This window comes from Misgurnus anguillicaudatus, chromosome 6, assembly GCF_027580225.2.
Source record: "Misgurnus anguillicaudatus chromosome 6, ASM2758022v2, whole genome shotgun sequence".
In the NCBI taxonomy this organism is placed as follows: Eukaryota; Metazoa; Chordata; class Actinopteri; order Cypriniformes; family Cobitidae; genus Misgurnus; species Misgurnus anguillicaudatus.
In genome coordinates this window covers 30,726,705-30,746,600 of record NC_073342.2, presented here as the reverse complement: position 1 = coordinate 30,746,600, position 19,896 = coordinate 30,726,705, and the positions used below count along the sequence as shown (strand labels likewise).

The following is a 19,896-nucleotide window of genomic DNA, read 5'->3' as shown; positions in this document are numbered from 1 at the left end:
TACAATTGAAATGGTTACACTATAAATGCATAAAATAGTAAATAATACATGTAGAAATAACGTTGCCCAATTAGGTTATAAAAAAGGATTAAATACCTAAATCAATATCATAAATGTCACAAATTATACTGATAATATATATTTAGGTGTCTGCATCTAAGCATTTTAACTGTATATTTTCTTTCAGGGCTTCACAACTAGAAGGAATGAGAGAGGATGTGAATTATAAAGCAGATATCAATAAATTCTTAAGATTCAAAGACAAGTAATGAAGATGAAGTTTTGTCAACCTGCCAGGAGAGGTTAGGAGTGGTTTACTGGACAGGGCTTAAACCTAGTCCTGTATAAGTGCTCCTCTAGCATTGAGTTAGCCTGATAAGGAACACTGTGCCGTACACGGTACACCCCCTCCCTTGCACATGAGGCTGCATTACGTCATTGTAACTTTGAAGCATTAAATATACGGTCATGCGGCACATCGTTGTAAAGCTTTTCGGGATTCCATTAAGAGCACACACAAAGCATAATATGATTTTTAGCAGTCATAAAACTCTAATCTAGTTGTTAGTTACCTGAACCGGGCGGCGCCTATTTAGGTATTTACTTACCTTCAAAATCTTCCCCTTATCCGCTTCGGTGAAATTGTCCCAAAACAAATTGTTCATAAATCCCCAAAAGTCCAAGGAAATGGAATATCCAAGCCTTTTATTCCAAAACGATTTGTTCATCTCACAATCTTGACGTTTCTGACCAAATTACTGTATAAATAGTGTATACAATTAGTTCACTAACAGACATTCTTTCGAATCTCACTTTTCATTCATATATATATTCGGATGTCACGTTTATTGTGCAATGTCTGAGGAACAAATACGCCCCCTTGTGGAATTTCAGCCGTTCCATAAGAGGTTAGCAGTGCAGAAGTCATGGGTTTGAACTCAGGGAACACAAATACTCATAAATGTATATCTTGTAATGCACTGTAAGTTGCTTTGAATAAAAAAGGTTTATGTAGTCCCAGGTTAAAGGAGGTTGAAGAAGTGACAGTGCAGAAATGTAGGTACTTTTCCTCATGTGAGGACTCTGCATGAAACAGATAGCTGAGGCAGTATACAAAATAAATAAATTACTAAACAATTTATCAAATTGTTATGTGTTATCTTTTTTGCAGCTGGAGGAAAAGGTTTCAGCACCAGACATTCAGAACTGCCGATTCTTAGTCAAATTGGTTGGTTTTGTTTTAGATTAGATTAGTTTAGATATGTTGTTTATTGTTTAAAATGAATTAGAAAATATACGTATGGCATGTTTTAGAACAAGAGGGGAGGTCAGAATCACATTTTTTTGCTGCAAATAAATAAAGAATTAATCACTTTGTCCTTTTTTATAACTCAATATGATTACATATCCTGTGAGATACAACTCAGAAAATCCTGAATATGTCCAATATTTAAAAAAATAATTTAAATATGTTTTACTTAAGTCCAGATGATATAATAAATAAATTATATAAAATACAATTCTTGCCTGTTTTAGGGTTAAAACATTAATAGTGTAGAATATATTATTTTATATAATACAGAGATTATCAAAAAGTTTCCCAATTTTGCTGACTTCACCCAGAGGATGACGAGCTGCTGCAGATAAACCACAACAGACACACAACGACATCATGCTGTTCATCTGAGGAAAAGACACTGACAAAACTAACATCTCTATTGTGTTACTTCAAAACATCCAAGAGTTAATGTGCATTTTTAATTGACAGCAGATCATTGCTTACAAGGATAAACATTTCCTTAATATAGTACACTGTCATATTAATAATAAACACACATAACAACACAACAGGCCTGGTTTCTTTGTTAGCGCAGTCATTTTTTAAATGATGTATATTGTGATGATTGATAAACCTTACAGTCCCATCAACACTTACAGTGTTTTACAAAAAGATCACAAAGATCATGTATAGATAAAATACTTAACAAAATAACAGTTCAACACATTTATCAGACATCATAAAACCTCATAAAGTCTCATAGAAACACAAACCATCAGTCAGATGTTTGACACTAAACAGCAGCAGGGATGAAAACATCGGTGCTTTTATTATTAATCATATACAGTAATGGTGCAAGGGATTTTCCTGGGGATTCTGGACGAGAGGGGAATTCTTCACATAGGCTTTAAAAATGCGCATGGATACAGTTGGGTCAGAAGGGTTTTGATAAAGGTAAGTGAAGCTTTATACTGAAACCTTTATAATAATCTGCACAGTTTATAGAATATAGAGACACATTTATAGAAATGTTTATAGAAATATGTTTTTATTTAAATTAGTAAATTAAATTAAAGATGTTTAAATACATTTCAATTAATGTTAAATGTGAAAATAAGTGTGATTAGGTCATTCTTATGTAAAACACGATTTCATTGTAGGCTATTGGACAAAACCCATTGCGTGACTTTTATTTAGGAAGACGTTTGCTGAGTCATTTGTGCGTTCTCAGATCATCGATATGAAATATCTACACTTAAAATATGTACTGTTTTATGATGGAACATGCTGCCAGTCTTTAAACGTTTATGGTACTTGATTTATAGCTACATTTGTTAAACCTATTTTAGCCTGCAGATTTATTTTGCGCGTAACTACATTTTCCAGAAATAACACACTGCGGAAATGCGCATGGACATCTTTTTTATGATGTGATTTTAAATAAACATTTTAAATTTGATTTACTGCATTTCAATTCTCATTTTTTATTTGGGTTCTCTATTCTGAAATCATCTGACAAATAGGGGCGTGGTTAATGACATTTCAGCACTTCATGAACGGACTGCGACACAAACAGCTGTGCACTTTTGGGGAAAAGCGCGCACAAAAAAACAAGAAAAACCTCACAGTATGAACAAATCATAAGGTCTTTGGGTCTTTATATCGAGATATATACTTTTACGTGCAAATGTCGGAGAGAAGCAATATATCAGCATCCTGTCTGGGGTTGATGGTTTGGGTACTAGCTTGGCTAACTATACCCGGTCGACTAATGTAGGTTAATTTAAGAACGTTTTCTACTAGCGACTTCTCGTAGAAACTAAAATGTTAACTAAAACACAGTGTATTACAACCATATTACAGCTGTATATTTTAGCCATAGACAATTCTGTGACCCTCATCAGAATACTTCCTAATTATAACATTGAAAGTGTTTTTTGAAAAGCCCTTAATCTTTTACATTGGTATTTAGAAATCATGGTCTATTCGCTGGAATTTCAGTGATTCTCAAAAAGGAGCTTTGGGAATAAATATTTTTGAAAGCAGTTAGTATTTCTAACAATCTTTCAAACTCTTCAACAAATATTTCAATTTTTTGTTTCAGTGTTAAGGAGTGGAGAGAAGAGGACACACCTCTGCTTAAAAACTTGAGGTACAACTTTTATTACGCTTGTTTACATGTCAGCTTTAAGCTTAAATGCACAAATTAAAATAAAGGCTTTCACTGAGTATAAACCTTTAATTGTAAGTTGTAGTGACAGTGAAAAGTCTCATTGCTTCTGTCTGCAGGTGCATGTCTTGATTTACAGCTCCTGATTCACTGTTTGTCTAACAGTTTAAATCTTTTGAGCTGTATGGAGCCTGTATGTGTCTGCCATGCTGTCAAGGTTTTTATTCAAGATCTTAGAGCACCAAAACTTTAGACAGCACTCATCTGGTCTGTCTGGTGTGCGCAGTAGTGGCCAAGAGTGATGTCCGACTTTGAATAATCTTTATTCAAATATTTTATTAAATATACATGCACTCAAAAAAAAAAAAAAAATGATTCATTGGATTAATTCAATAAAATTGTGGGCAGGATTTCCATCCAATATGAATGTGTTCCTCCTAACTCATAAAAAACTGCTTTACACAATAAAAATATATTGAGTTAGTCCAACTAATGGGAAATTATTTTTCCAGAACCCAAACTCAAACTAATTGTGTTAACGCAATTAAAAAGAAATCAATAAATTATAGTACATATTCAATGTGTGTTAGACTAATTAAATATATATACTTATTGCTCTTAATGAGGTATTTTAAATTAATTGAACACAATTTTAATGTGCAATTTCTAAGAAGGGCTTGAATCATTTTTTTTTTTTTTTTGAGTGTGAAAATATATCTTTGCATGTTGTATTGGTGTGTTTGGAGTAAAAATTGAAGCTCAGCTGTAATTAAGAATTTATAGCTTGGCAAAAATTACATACAGCACATGCAAAATGTATATTCTTAAATGTCCAGTCTTCGTTAAGCACACTTTGTTTTTTCCTAATCTTTCATGATCCTTCAGTTCTGAAAAAGTGACAACATGGGGGGTTCACCGAGCAAAACCTGCACGATACAGATCACCAACTTGAGCGACGTCTACAACCTCATCAACCCACAGTAAGGAGGAAATACATTGTCATTTGTTTTGTCTTTCAGATTATTTGAACTTCCACTGAGAATAAACCAAACAATTCTGACACTACCAAGTACACTTAAAATGAGCAAATGTGTTATTCCAGAAAAATCCTGCTACTTTGTAAAAGTTTACAGACTAACTCTAAACTTCCCTCAGGAACTTTAAATTCAGTGGGCAGTGCAGTGATCCTCCTCAGCCCACAATCAGCTCCAACAAGACCGAGGTCTGCACATTCACTCAAACTCAAGGCATCGTCTTGACCTATGACCTCATCCACATGGAGGACCAGGAGTGCACTGAACGCATGGCTATTCTGTTCTCTGTTCCCAACAACAACAACCTCATAATGGGAGCCGGGGTGTTTGAGAATAAACGTGAGTGTGATAAAGCCCTGTACCATTGCATGTCTGAAGGGAAAGACTTCAGCTGTTTTACCCGTGGGAATGTAGAGACGTCTGGAATCATCTACAGGGGAAGGACGGTTGAATTAAGAGCAACTATGTCAAATGCGGACAAAGCTATTATTAAACTAGAGATCCATGACAATATATAATAAAGAGTTGTTTAGCCTAAAAACATTTCATTTATACTGCCCTACAAAGCGAAAGCGCAGTAACTACGCATTTGGTCAAAATTGAGTTAAGGGTTAAAATGGGCTTTGTGAGATCTGTTGTGTCTTGTGACAAAGTCTCCTGGTTAAATTTTGTCCCATTTCAGAGAAATGTGTGTGCCAAAATTGCAGTAACATGTTTGACTGGCTGATGTAAAAAACTTTAAAGCAATTTTTCTCAGTTTCAGTGTTTGCGTAGATACTGCACTTAGCCTTTGGAGGGCAGTATAGCTCACCTTAATTTATGTTTAAAAAAAATTAAATGGTATAAAATAGCATGTAATTGTGACTTTACTAACATTTATGAAGTTGATTCATGACTGTAAAATCTAATAAAGACACAAAATAGTTGAAATTGACTGAATCTTTTATTGGATTCTGCATCTTTTACATGAATAGTTTCATAGAAGTGGTTTAAGCAGGACAAACCTATGAGATTAATCCAATGCTTTTGGAAAGCATACAGACATACAAGATTGTTTCACAATAAAACCCTTTCTTTCCCCACAAATTAAATAATTAAAACCTCAAGTCCGGACGGTGAAATTTCATTAAACCGGATTTCGCACAAATTTGTCACAAATACAATCTCACAATTTAACATTTATTAAATTAACTCTGTAAACAAGTATACAAGTACAACATTACAGCTACAGTAAACTCATTTGGGACATTTATTCTGCAATAGGTCACACATGCTATAAATTAATGATCTGTTAAAAACAGACTGTGTATTAGGGAAAGTGTTAAAATCTATATCTAACAAAATAAAAACAAATACACATCACATGTTTTGGAGTGTTCATGGAGAGCACACACCTAAAAAAGTGATACAGCATCGACATGAAGGTGAGAGTAAATAATGACAGAAAATCTGTTCTTGGTACAATAAGGTAGTGTTGTGTTAACTTGATGCACCATCTGAAGTTCCTGCAATGCTTTGTTTGACCTGATGGCGTTGGCAAAAATTTTTAACTACCAGTTGTTGCCTAATGGTTAGAGATCAGTTTGTAACCCAAAGGTTGCTGGTTGGAGTCTCACGGCTGGCAGGTTGCAACAAGACTTTGTAGTCTGATCTCTGATCTGATCATCAGGAAAAAAAAGTAATCATGTAAATGCATGAATTTTCTCACTCGGATGCAAAAATACCTTGTTAACATGCACAGGAAAATTGTGCTTATGCCTTATATTTACCTCTTATTTACATATCACATCATTCTCATCACAGAAACATGCAATATTAAGGTAATGGGGTCATGCGCTGTACATTATGCAGCGTTCATGTCTTTCTTAACATTACATAGAGCAATAAAATAGCGTTGTGCCTTTTCTTTGCTTATAACTGAAAATTTCTTAAAAACCCACTCTCTCCACCTGAACTTGAACAATTATCCTGACCGAGGGTTCTCACCAGCCGTGTTTGAGGCGTCTAATTTGCGTCTACCGCGTTTAGTTTGCCACTTGAACATTTTGACTTTACTCGCTTCATTCGCTGCTAAAATTCTAGTCATTAAGACACTCAAGTGGAAAATCGCGTCATGGGAGGGGTTTCTGCGACTCTGGTTGCTTCCTGTAATCACGTCACTACTAGAGCAAGCTCCTGATTGGTTAACGCGGGGCATTTTTTCTGCCAAAATACAAATTTTTCAATTCGCGCGTTTGCGGCACGAGTAACCCCCAGTCACATTAGCTACAAGCGACAGAGACAGAGCGACAGGCTACCATTCATTTTCAATGGAAGTGGCCGTTTGCCTGCGACAAGCGACGAGCTTGGCGCTGCGCGAGCAAGGCGGGGCCAAAATAGACAAGCAGGCTATTTTATGCAAATGCTGAGCGATGCGACAAAGCGACTGCCAATCGGGGTGAAGGAGCAGCGTGACGTAGGTCTGTGGTCGAGTCTGAGAAAATAATTCAAGATGGCGGAAAATGCGTATTTATGTATATATCTGATAAGTTTGGCATTTTATCTCATATATTTTGTTACTTTTATCGAGAAATAAATACTTTTAAATCCAAAAACACCGTTATTGAAACTTAACAATACCTCTAAAGTGACTTTTGATACCGCTTTTGGAAACTAGCCAAGGAACGTCCATCAAGCGAGTGCGTGTCGCTCGGTGTCGTTCACTTTTGTAGCTAATGTGACTGTAGGGTGAGGAGTTTAGCGCCGCATGTCTAGAATTCTGCCTCATTCGTGGGTCTAGAGCGTTGCCGCGGAAACAAAAATTTGTACTTTGGCAGAAAAAATGCTCCGTGTTAACCTCCAGACGCGCGTCAATGTGTCTTTACATTGACTTAACAACATTGAAATCACTTGTGCTTGACCCCTCACTGCTGGTCTGAACGCTGCATAAGACAAAGCATGAACTTAAAGAGAGAGGCTATGCGCTGTGTTGCCAAGTCCTCTGCTTTTTGTTCAGATTTGGGCAAGTTTAAACTGTTTCAGCCAGTTGCAATGGAGCGTGGCCAGACTCTCTGTACAAATGAAATGTATGTACGAGAGTCTGGTTGGACCAGGCTAATAAACAGCGCCATGACACACACAAACCTCTTGCGACATTATTGATGAGACTACGCTTCCTCTGCAGATCCACTCGTAACCGGCTGATCTGCGCGAGAACGGACCCCAGATTCTCACTCAGAGCCCGAAACATTGCAAACTCGAGAGACCTGCTGGTCCGCGTGAGCAGCGAACTGACCTGAGAGATTCTCACTCAGAGCCGGAAACATTGCGGACTCGAGAGATCTGTGAATCTGCAATGTTTCCGGCTCTGACTCAAGAATCTCTCAACTCGTAACCGCCTGATCCGCACGAACTGTCTCTCGAGTCAAAGTCGGAAACACTGCAGGTTCGCAGATGTGCCGGAAACATTGCAGACTCGAGACTGCAATGTTCCCGGATCTGAGTGAGAATCTTGAGTCAGTTTGTGTGAATCAGCCGGTAAGTGGATCTGTAGAGCGAGTGAAGTCTCATGAGTCCCATGGTCTGCGAGTCTGCAATATTTCCGGCTCTGAGAATCTCGAGTCGCGCGGATCAGCCGGTTACAAGTTGGTCTGTACTGAGTTTCCTTGGCGATTTAGCAATACTGACTCAAGTGACTCACACAACCCGGATCACTTTAGTGAGTGGTTCACAATAACCCGGATCCTTAAAATGAATTGAGTTTGCCAGGCCTACTGCGCACAACTAAAGTGTGTGACATTGGCAGCTTTTTCCAGTCACAGATAGAGCGACCTTACAGCTCAAGTGCTTCACGCAATACAAGTGGCGGAATAATATGTAAATGATACGAAATGGTGAAGCAGTTACTGTTAGGATACTAGTAGAATATATCACAGCTATCAGCCAATCAGATTAGAGAACCAGAAAGAACTGTGGTAATAAAATATTATATTATTCACTACACTGTAAAAGATATGCTGTAATTATGCAGCTGGTTGCCAGTAAGTTACTGTAGAAGATAAAACCTGAAAATGTTTCATGTTCATTTAACTTTGAACAAACTGTTGCCAGTAAATACAGTTTTTTTACGATTGCTATGACACTTTTTTCAATACTTTTAACACATTTTCTAAACTCTTAACGCACCAACACACCTAAAACACACAAATGGCAAAACAGTTAATTTTATCCTCAAAATCACACAACTAAACTCTCACACTGTTTACAAAAACACTGTAAACATGTTTCAGAATCAACTAGTTACACCAGCCCACCAACACATGTTCTCTTCCGACAGAAACATTTAGTCAATCATAACACAATGTCATGAAAAACACAAACATAAGATGGAAAAACAAAAACTGCATAAGTTTATGTGTACGTCTGTCCTTAAACAATAAACAGTAGATTGTATTGATTATAGACTGAGTTTTGCACTGCAGTTTCTTTTGAAAACTTGGTTATATTTTTGTTTATTTGGGTTTTGTAAATGCATGTATTATGTTTGTTTTGCTGCAGCAATTCAAGACAAAAATGAATCATTCATCTTAGAGTACGGTTTATGAAAAAAAAGTAGAATTGCTGCAGTAAAGACTTTACAGTATTTACAACAGGACATTACTGCAAGATAACAAGCATATTCAATATTACTGCCATTTACAGTAAAAATAAACAAACAAAAGCCACTGAAAAATAAAGTAAAAGGAAAATCTCATCATCTAATCTATTGCGTTTCTATTTGGCCACATGTTCTCATTCACATTACACCTGATTTTTCTCTGGCAAGGCATCTTGTAAGGAATCTTTTGGCATGTCTTATCCACCCTGACAGTCTTCAGTTGTGACATCTCTGAATGCACCATCAATTGCATCCAGGTGGGACGGGATGAAAACCTCCCCCTTGTCCTGGTGGTCTTCCGTTGACTTGTGCAGACATATATCTTATTTTTTTGTGTTGCTCATATTGTTCCTTTTCCAGATCAACCTAGGCCCTCCTTTACTCTATTGTATACCATATAGTCATGTAATTGAAAGAACCTGAGTTTGTTTCCTAGGTGGGAATCAGCTGTGATTTATATATTTGCATTTGTACAATAAGTAGTTTTTCATTCCAAATGAAATAAAATAAAGGGTGTATATTTATGTTTCAATTCATCATATAAACAGCTGTTTACTTTGACTATAAGTGAGGTTTAGCACATGATGTTATCTGTTTTGACATGCTGTGTGAAAGCATTTGTAAATTTGACATTTAAAATCTATTGTTTTGGTCTTGTTTGAGCTTGTCTGTAAAAGAAGTTAAAGCATCTTAAATTTTTGTTAATTGTATGCATTTTGTGTTAAACCAACAAGAAATGTGTTAATAGTATAGCTTACATAGGTGGATGTAGTGCTAACTGTGTTAAGAGTTTTGAAAACTTGTTAAAAGTATTGAAAAATCTGTCATGGCAATTGTAAAAAACTGTAACTGGCAGCTAGTTGCCAATAATACCCAGTAATACTGTAATTTATAGATTTTTTTACAGTGTACAGTTTATTAATTGACCATAGTTAATACTACAGTATAGCAACATTAACAAATTGTAGTAATTTACTATAATAAACTAAAGTTTAGGCTACTAGAGTTTTTTTTTTCATGTGGGAGGAGTGACAGTTGACAAATCACAGATGATCATTGCACAACTATGTATCAGGGTGTTTATATATAAGCAGTGTTCAGTTTGACATATGAGAAGAGTTTTGATGAAGGTGAGTGAATTAAGACTTTATGTCTTTCATAGTCATCACAGTAGACACTGATATAATACAGATACACATTAATGCATGAATATTTATACAAATATGTTACTATTTAAATGAATATTAATGATTAATCGATTTAAATAGTAAATCTATACCAGCACACTGTTAAACCTAAAAGTTAACTCAACTCAAACCATTTATGGAAAGCGATTGCATTAAACCATTTAAGTTTTAAAACACATACATTTGAGTACTGTGAATTTAAACAAATTGAGCAGTTATGCACTTATATTTATGTTCACACTACTTAAATATAAGTGCATAATTGCAAATGATTTAAGTTCACAGTACTTAGCGACGGCAGTTTTACCCGTGGGAATGCAGAGGTGTCTGGAATCACTTACAAGGCACAGAGAGTTGAATTAAGAGCAACTATGTCAAATGTGGGCAAAGCTGTTATTAAACTAGAGATCTATGACAAGCTGAGATAAAAATGTAGTTTAGCCTTACAAAAGAATTTATTTTCATGAATTCATATGTAAACAAATATAAATGGTACAAAAAGTATGCAATTGTGACTGTAAAATATAACAGAGGCAAAATAGTTTAAATTAACTAAATCCTGTATTGTATAAAAGATATATATTTTTTCAAGATAAATATATAACCTTGTATGAAAATACATTACATGATTATGATATTAATTCAATGCATTTAGCAAAATTACAGTAACTCATTTGGGACATTTGTTCTGCAATAGCTCGCACAGCTATAAATTAATAAACTATTAAAAACAGTCAATACAATAATACATTTTATAACACAAAACGTCTCGGTTACGGATGTAACCCTCGTTCCCTGAAGGAGGGAACGGAGACGTCAAGTCGTGACCGACGAATTGGGAACTCGCTTAGAGAGAACAATCTGCTTCGAGTACTACTAAAACGCCAATGAACTTGGCATTGAGATATTTGCATAATGCTGGCGCCGCCCCCCCCCAGGTGCTATATAGGCAGCAGGTGCAAATATGGAAAATTAGCTCCTTTTTTTCGCTGAGAAAGCCGGGAGAATGTGACCGGCCAACAGCAGGGAGCAGCACCTGTGGCGACGGGACGTGACGTCTCCGTTCCCTCCTTCAGGGAACGAGGGTTACATCTGTAACCGAGACGTTCGCTTTCAGTCGGTCACTACGACATCAGATCGTGACCGACGAATTGGGAATCCCTACCAAAACGCCACTAGGGGCTGACCTCTTCCAGTGTCTGCAAAAAACCCTCCAAATCCCCTTAAGGGAATGGAGAAATAGGATAAGGCAGAAGGACGGGCACTAGATGTTCCTTTAACCCCACAGAAGTGCCAGCGACTGGGAAGCGCCCTACCAGAGTGGGATAGGAACGTGCGGGAGCCACTGCCCCTCTTAAGGGCAAATGGCGGACTAGAAAACAGTAATAAAGGACAGCCATGTGCTGTGTAAGCAAAGCAGAGCTCTGCTAAGGGAAACGTGGGCTGGTAGGATTAACCCCACGGAATAATACTCACAAAGGAACCCGGTGGGACACAATGTGGAGCCTGAGCCAAACACATAGGTTTGCGAGAATACAGCTAGTGAAAGGCTGACAGCCAATGCTCCGCAACAAAGGCTGCCAAGGCAGCGGAGGAAGAGCAATTCAAACCATTACGCATTTTTGCTCTGATGGCCTTCCATACTGAAAACTCAATTTGGAGCCTCAGTCGGAGGCTGCAAGCCGACTTGTGAGTCTGCTCTCCGTGCCCTCCCTGGTGAGGAAAGAACACAAGAGGATACAGGCTCGATACGAACATTGTAAAATCTAATGAACGTATTAGGTGTCGCCCAACCAGCAGCTCTACAGATGTCTGTTAGCGAGGAACCACGAGCAAGAGCCCAAGATGAGGCAACACTCCTTGTGGAGTGCGCTCTCAAATTAAAGGGGCAAGGAATACCCTGAAGATTATAAGCCAGGGCGATAGTATCAACTATCCAATGAGACATCCTCTGCTTAGTGACAGCTTTCCCTTTCTGCTGGCCACCATAACAAACAAAGAGCTGGTCTGAGGTCCTGAGGCTTTGTGTGCAATCCACGTAGAGTCGCAGTGCGCGTACGGGGCACAACAAAGCCATGGTTGGGTCTGCGTCCTCCGAGGGCAGCGCTTGCAAGCTCACCACCTGATCTCTGAAGGGAGTGGTGGGAACTTTGGGCACGTAGCCTGGTCTGGGTCTCAATGTTACACTTGAGTCAGCAGGGCCAAACTGAAGGCACGAATCGTCAACAGAGAATGCATGTAAATCCCCTACTCTTTTCATGGAGGCCAATGCTAGCAGGGTCAGAGTTTTCATTGATAAAAAACTTCAGACTCGCAGACTGCAAAGGCTCAAATGGCGGTCCTTGAAGTGCTTTCAGCACCATGGACAGGTCCCAGGGAGGAATAGAAGGAGGGCGCGAGGGGTTTAGCCTACGAGCGCCTCTTAGAAATCTAATAACCAAATCATGCTGGCCAACTGAAGGGACCTAGATGCTTCTGATTTCAAAGGAGGAGATGACGAACGAGATGCGACAGGTGACGGGAGCGCAAACCGCCTTGATGGTTGATATACGCAACGGTCGCAGTGTTGTCGGAGCGTACTAGTACATCCTTCCCTCGCAGCTCCGTAGAGAAGCGTACAAGTCCCAGATATACAGCCCACAACTCGCGGCAATTGATATGCCAATGCAACTGGGGTGCTGTCCACACCCAGAAGCCGTAAGCTCGTCGTACGTGGCTCCCCAGCCCGTGTCGGACGCATCTGTGTGGACAACAGCATGCCGAGAGACCTGTCTCATGGGCACACCGGCCCTGAGAAACGTGGGGTATGACCATGGGGGGAATGTTACACGATGGATGCCGGCGCGTCACGCTCTCCTTGGGACTCGATCGTGAAGCCAATGCTGAAGCGGTCTCATATGGAGCAGCCCGAGCGGTGTCATGGCCGCTGCTGCTGCCATATGCCCCAGGAGCTTCTGAAATTGTTTCAGCGGGACCGCATTCTTCCCTCGGAATGAACCGAGGCAAGTCAGAATTGATTGGATGCGCTCTTCTGTCAAACGCGCCGATAAATCAATCGAGTCCAGTTCCATATCGAGAAAAGAGATCCTCTGCGTGGGGCAGAGTTTGCTCTTTTCCCAGTTGACCCGAAGACCCAAACGGGCGAGATGCCGAAGCGTTAGATCTCTGTGCTCCCAAAGCGTCCGCCGAGAATGCGCTATTATAAGCCAATCATCGAGGTAAGCCAATATGCGAACACCGCTCTCTCTGAGGGGCTTTAATGCCGCCTCCACTACTTTCGTGAACACACGGGGAGAGAGAGACAGCCCAAACGGTAAAACTTTGTACTGATATGCTTCGAACGCAAACCGGAGAAACGGTCTGTGACGAGGGAGAATGGACACATGAAAGTACGCGTCTTTCAGGTCTATTGCAGCAAACCAATCTTGGGGGCGTATTGAATTGAATATTTGCTTCGGTGTAATCATCCTGAAAGACCTCTTCTGAAGAGATCTGTTCAGGACGCGCAAATCCAAGATTGGTCGTAACCCGCCGCCTTTCTTGGGTACTATGAAATACGGGCTGTAGAAACCCGACTTCATCTCGGTAAGAGGGACCGGGGAAGTGGGTGTTGCCGCCTCTCCACATGCCTGGTGGGCAGCACCCGTTAAACCGAAGGACTGTCTGCAAGCACGGGAGGGGAGGGTTGGGTGTTCCTTCCAAGAGGGAGCGGTGGCCGGACACAGAGGCATCGCGACCGCACGCTCAATGGGAGGGATCCCCGTATAACCCTTAGCGGCTCCGCTGGTGAGGGAGGTGAGGGGGAAGGGCTGAAACGGTGTAATTGGGTTGAAAATGGCAACTTCCAGGTTCTATTTAGCTCCTCGTGCACCTTGGGGAAGAATGGTACTGGCGGAGAGGGTTGTGAAACCCGGGCAGCTCAAAAGAACCAATCATACAGGCGGAACGGTTTGGGCTGAGGGGGGTGAACCCTCTCTAACCCTACGGTCTCCGCCGCTGTGGAGGCATTCAGCACTCACAGAATGCAGGTTGCGTTTTTCCCGAAGGAAAGACAACCGTCTCCGCAAATCCACAAGGGACATGTTCTCGCAGTGAGAACACTTACCCCCAGCAAACGCTGCCTCCACGTGCTCGATGCCCAAGCACGAGTGACAACGCTCGTGACAGTCCTTCGGACCCATATACTTTCCGCACCCAAGATTGCACGGATGAAAAGCCATCCTGAAAAGGACGCTGATCTCCGGATATACGAGAGAGTGGCTGCCTTTAACAAGGCACAAAGCTCTCTGTATCACTCTTTTAGGGAAATTCACTCAGATTCTCAGTTGATGATGTGCACAGGGAAAGGCAACGCACACACTAAACTCAAAACAAAAAAGATGCAGAGCCGTGGAATACTGCGAAGCGTCCGCTGTGGTACTGCTAGTCCAACCAACTTCAGCAATCGATCCCAACAAAGTAGAGTAGCTTCTCAGTAGCAGATACTGCCGGCTTTCAAAGCGAAAAAGCTAATTTTCCATATTTGCACCTGCTGCTTATATAGCACCTGGCGGGGCAGCGCCAGCATTATGCAAATATCTCAATGCCAAGTTCATTGGCGTTTTAGTAGTACTCGAAGCAGATTGGTCTCTCTAAGCGAGGTCCCAATTCGTCGGTCACGACGTGACATCGTAGTGACCGACTGAAAGGGAACTGTGTATTATACTAGGGTGAAAATGTAAAAAAAAAAACTATATCTAACAAAATAAACAAACAAAACACGACACAGAATTTGGAGTGTTCATGAAGAGCACAGAACTGAAGAAGATACAGCATTGACATGAAGGTGAGAGTTAATAATGAAAGAAAATCGGTTCTTGCTACAATAAGTTTGTATTGTTTGTTTGTATTGTTTTAACCCATTTGTTTCATCCTATCTTTATTTCTTCTCTTTTTATCACCTCTCAACTCTCACTAGAATTGAAACACCTCCCAAAACCAAATACAACGGCCACTTTTTTAGCCCCGCCCACAGCTTCGTGTGACACGTGTGGGCCAGGGGCAAAGCAAACCATGCAGTGTCTCAAAAATCAGTAAACATGTCTTTAAAGATTACCAAATGTAACCAAAATGACTTTAAGATTTTTTTTCCTGAGAGACTTTTATTTTGACATGGTGATCTGTTATGAGTACCCAACAGAGTGTTCAGTTGTGAAAGAACTGTCTGGGAAGAACACAGACACTGGAAAATGGAGGCTCAGAACATAACATTAGGAATGTGTGGTTAAAGTTTGTTTTTAAAGAAGTTCCAGCTCGCGTGGGGAGTGTTTGTTTACTTTGTGTACCGCGGATCTAGAAGTCTCTGCTGGATTTGCAGAGAGACTGTGATTAAAAGCACCACTAATATTGGATCTGACAAAAATGACACAGCAGTAAACAGTAAGTAAAACATTTTACTTGATTTAAGTTAGTACGTTTTACTATTGCTTAGTAATAGATCGCTTGATGTGTCCTGTTGTAACATCCGTGTCTAAAAACGTATGTTTGACTGTTTTAATTTACTTTAAACATTAAACGATTAATAAAGGTGCAACCCTTAACAATACGACTGTAATATAATAATAGAAATATACAAAGTTAGTGATTAGGAAGGACTACTGAGCCGCAATTTAGATTCTGATGCCCGCTTAATGTGTAGTATACGGTAATTTAGGCAAGTTGAGTTTGAAAGGTCCAACACTCAACAAAGCTTTTTTATCATATAACTGTGGTATGTAACATTACGTGTAAGAGCAACCTCACAAGCACAATAGAAATATACAAAATTAGTGATAAGGATTTATCAGCAGCGGTTTAATTTCTGATTCGCGCTTACTGTGATATATACGGTAATTTAGTCACATCGAGTTATATGTGTATCATCTTTAGCACCCAGAATCTTTTGTGGCTCAAACATATATGTGTTCGGCTGCTATTTTTACACATTAATGTTTTTTAAACATTTCCCCACATGTAATGACGGGGAATTAAGCTGTCCAATCATAGCATTGGGCGTTTATGTCCAGGTCTTTGATGCAGCCCACCCCTTCAAACAAACCATTTCTTCAGAGAAGAGCCACTAATCCATGTTACAAAATAGCATATTACTTATTGCTTTTGATGTTTTTGAATGTAAAAACCACACAAACATCATAAGTGGAGCTCAGACAACATTATAAGACAATAAAATCGACAGATTCATTGCCCCCTTTAAAGTTTCAAAAAGTTTAAATAATCATCAAATGATGATTGTTGACTCTTTAAGTTGGGTAAGAGCGCCACCTAGTGGATAATAGCGGAAATATAGATTATCGTAAAAATTCAGCAGGGATTTTGTTTTTTATTAAAGCGATATCTCGTCAATGGTGGGGAAGGAGTTAAGTATTGACATTAAATCAAAATTAAACAACAGATTTATAAGTGAAAATTATTAATAATAGTACTGACTTAAAGATACAACTAAAAAGCTACACTATAAATGCATAAAATAGTAAAACATACATGTACAAATAACTGTTTCCAATGTATAAGATTGCATGATAGGATAGAGAACAGAGAAAGAAAGAAAAGTTTAGAAGAAATTAAGGAACTATTGAGAAGCTTAGTTTGATGGCCTGAAGCCCAGAGCTCACGTAAAGAAGAAAAGCATGAGCAGAATACAAGAACAGAGCTCATATAGACCAGCAGAGAGAGAGAAGAAGAACAAGAAGAACAAGAAGAACAAGAACAAGAAGAACAAAAACAAGAACAAGAACAAGAAGAAGAACAAGAAGAAGAAGAAGAAGAAGAAGAAGAAGAAGAAGAAGAAGAGCATATCCAACATTCTCTTTAATCCCTTTCTTGACCGTGTGACCAAAATCAACTTAACATATAGCCACTTGAAATAGTCGTATCCCCTGAGATATGTTGCCCAATTAGGTTATAAAAAAGGATTAAATACCTAAATCAACATCATAAATGTCACAGATTATACTGATATTATATATTTAGGTGTCTGCATCTAAGCATTTTAACTGTATATTTTCTTTCAGGGCTTCCCAACTAGAAGGAATGAGAGAGGATGTGAGTTATAAAGCAGATATCAATAAATTCTTAAGATTCAAAGACAAGTTATGAAGATGAAGTTTTGTCAACCTGCCAGGAGAGGTGAGGAGTGGTTTACTGGACAGGGCTTAAACCTAGTCCTGTATAAGTGCTCCTCTAGCATGGAGTTAGCAGTGCAGAAGTCATGGGTTTGAACTCAGGGAACACAAATACTCATAAATATCTTGTAATGCACTGTAAGTTGCTTTGGATAAAAGTGGCAATTTAAAGGTTAATCTAGTCCCAGGTTAAAGGAGGTTGAAGAAGTGACAGTGCAGAAATGTAGGTACTTTTCCTCATGTGAGGACTCTGCATGAAACAGATATAGTTTCTATTGACGGGTAGCTGAGGCAGTATACAAAATAAATAAATTACTAAACAATTTATCAAATTGTTATGTGTTATCTTTTTTGCAGCTGGAGGAAAAGGTTTCAGCACCAGACATTCAGAACTGCCGATTCTTAGTCAAATTGGTTGGTTTTGGTTTAGATTAAATCTGTTGTTTATTGTTTACAATGAATTAGAAAATAAAGGTGGCATGTTTTAGAACAAGAGGGGAGGTCAGAATCACATTTTTTTGCTGCAAATAAATAAAGAATTAATCACTTTGTCCTTTTTTATAACTCAATATGGTAACATATCCTGTGAGATACAACTTAGAAAATCCTGAATATGTCCAATATTTAAAAAAATAATTTAAATATGTTTTACTTAAGTCCAGATGATATAATAAATAAATTATATAAAATACAATTCTTGCCTGTTTTAGGGTTAAAACATTAATAGTGTAGAATATATTATTTTATATAATACAGAGATTATCAAAAAGTTTCCCAATTTTGCTGACTTCACCCAGAGGATGACGAGCTGCTGCAGATAAACCACAACAGACACACAACGACATCATGCTGTTCATCTGAGAAAAAGATCCTGACAAAACTAACATCTCTATTGTGTCACTTCAAAACATCCAAGAGTTAATGTGCATTTTTAATTGACAGCAGATCATTGCTTACAAGGATAAACATTTCCTTAATATAGTACACTGTCATATTAATAATAAACACACATAACAACACAACAGGCCTGGTTTCTTTGTTAGCGTATGTCCTGGGCAGTCATTTTTTAAATGATGTATATTGTGATGATTGATAAACCTTACAGTCCCATCAACACTTACAGTGTTTTACAAAAAGATCACAAAGATCATGTATAGATAAAATACTTAACAAAATAACAGTTCAACACATTTATCAGACATCATAAAACCTCATAAAGTCTCATAGAAACACAAACCATCAGTCAGATGTTTGACACTAAACAGCAGCAGGGATGAAAACATCGGTGCTTTTATTATTAATCATATACAGTAATGGTGCAAGGGATTTTCCTGGGGATTCTGGACGAGAGGGGAATTCTTCACATAGGCTTTAAAAATGCGCATGGATACAGTTGGGTCAGAAGGGTTTTGATAAAGGTAAGTGAAGCTTTATACTGAAACCTTTATAATAATCTGCACAGTTTATAGAATATAGAGACACATTTATAGAAATGTTTATAGAAATATGTTTTTATTTAAATTAGTAAATTAAATTAAAGATGTTTAAATACATTTCAATTAATGTTAAATGTGAAAATAAGTGTGATTAGGTAAATCTTATGTAAAACACGATTTCATTGTAGGCTATTGGACAAAACCCATTGCGTGACTTTTATTTAGGAAGACGTTTGCTGAGTCATTTGTGCGTTCTCAGATCATCGATATGAAATATCTACACTTAAAATATGTACTGTTTTATGATGGAACATGCTGCCAGTCTTTAAACGTTTATGGTACTTGATTTATAGCTACATTTGTTAAACCTATTTTAGCCTGCAGATTTATTTTGCGCGTAATTACATTTTACAGAAATAACACACTGCGCAAGTGCGCATGCACATCTTTTTTATGATGTGATTTTAAATCAACATTTTAAATTTGATTTACTGCATTTCAATTCTCATTTTTTATTTGGGTTCTCTATTCTGAAATCATCTGACAAATAGGGGCGTGGTTAATGACATTTCAGCACTTCATGAACGGACTGCGACACAAACAGCTGTGCACTTTTGGGGAAAAGCGCGCACAAAAAAACAAGAAAAACCTCACAGTATGAAAAAATCATAAGGTCTTTGGGTCTTTATATCGAGATATATACTTTTACGTGCAAATGTCGGAGAGAAGCAATATATCAGCATCCTGTCTGGGGTTGATGGTTTGGGTACTAGCTTGGCTAACTATACCCGGTCGACTAATCTAGGTTAATTTAAGAACGTTTTCTACTAGCGACTTCTCGTAGAAACTAAAATGTTAACTAAAACACAGTGTATTACAACCATATTACAGCTGTATATTTTAGCCATAGACAATTCTGTGACACTCATCAGAATACTTCCTAATTATAACATTGAAAGTGTTTTCTGAAAAGCCCTTAATCTTTTACATTGGT

General features: G+C 38.5%; 1 protein-coding gene across 1 annotated transcript in view; it reads right to left on the bottom strand.

The window, feature by feature from the left end:
* Positions 1-5,784: 5,784 nt before the first annotated feature.
* Positions 5,785-19,896, bottom strand: part of hdhd5 (haloacid dehalogenase like hydrolase domain containing 5) — a 49,793-nt gene continuing 35,681 nt past the window's right edge. The window contains exon 8 of the transcript XR_012370126.1: positions 5,785-6,047. The gene's annotated coding sequence lies outside the window, so the exon portion shown is untranslated. The remainder of the gene's footprint in view (positions 6,048-19,896) is intronic.